This window comes from Condylura cristata, unplaced genomic scaffold (assembly GCF_000260355.1).
Source record: "Condylura cristata isolate star-nosed mole 26May11 unplaced genomic scaffold, ConCri1.0 scaffold00015, whole genome shotgun sequence".
In the NCBI taxonomy this organism is placed as follows: Eukaryota; Metazoa; Chordata; class Mammalia; order Eulipotyphla; family Talpidae; genus Condylura; species Condylura cristata.
The window spans coordinates 41,473,705-41,474,909 of record NW_004567116.1 but is presented as its reverse complement, the minus strand read 5'-3'; positions in this window follow the sequence as shown (position 1 = coordinate 41,474,909).

Here is a 1,205-nt window from a genome sequence, read left to right as displayed (position 1 = left end):
CCCGTTTTTGGTCCCATTCCCCACTCCACCCCCACAGAATGTCTCTGGTCCATGGTTGTTCATTATTTTTGTTATTTTCTCTAGGCCAGATGATTTTAAGGGACCATTCTAATCCTGACTATGATCTCATTTACAGATGTTGACTTTGTAGATGTTCCTTGCTCTTAAAATACAGTAAGATTCACAGGGAACAAATTTATTACCAACAAACTACAGTGAGTTCATCACTATTTACAATTCTGATTTAAAATATCAACTAGGTAAAGAGATATTACAACAAGAATTTTACTTAATGGAGTCAAAGCTGATGTGTGCTGGCAAATAGCTACAGTGTTTCTCAATGATTTTTTGAAAATTTTCAATAATAAGTGGAGGTGACAGTGCTGTAAAGCCTTGACAGAATGCAAAGGAGCTGAGATTGGGGTCCACAACATGGCCCTCAGCCTTTGTGACTCAGATTATGAGACCAGAGATTATAGAAGACTTTTCTTTTTAAAAACAGACTTGCTGTTTAGTTAAGGTGGGATTATTTTAAATACAATAAAAACATCCTAGTGAAACTAAATGTTGAGTGAAAGGAATGTTTATCTCATTTTGATAATTCAATGACTTTACGTGAGTTATTTAATATCCCAAAAGCAAATATCCTGAGAATGTGGGTATGTGATGACATTTAAAACATCAGTTTACCACATAGTCATAGCCCAAAGGAAATAACTGAAGACCCAACTAGTTCATGGTTTAGGCCACCTATACCTTTTATTGTTCCTCTTGACCGTATCAGGGCCACTTTATTCACACTCAAGCGCTCATTCTCCTCTCCTCCACACTCTACGGACATCTCTCCTGTGTGTTGCTACATCCACTCTGCCTGTGTCCTTGATCTGGCCCCTTCACTCTTGTGTGCTCTCGAGCTTCACAGCTCAGTTATTTGTCTCTGATCTCCACACTTACAAACTTCTCTAAGCAACGTTCTCCCTAACATGGAAAACAAGGGTGCCACCTTGACTCCCATTCAATGTCCCAACTATTCCATATCTGAATTCCAGGCCTTAAAATGAGTAGACTATAGAACTGTTCAACTGTATTTGAAATTTCTCACTGAAATGTCAAAAGTTCCTGAGAGAAACTCTAGGAAACCAGTAAGCATCTCAGCAGCACACTCAAACTCCATCACTGGGGTCAACTGATACAGAGAGTGAAAC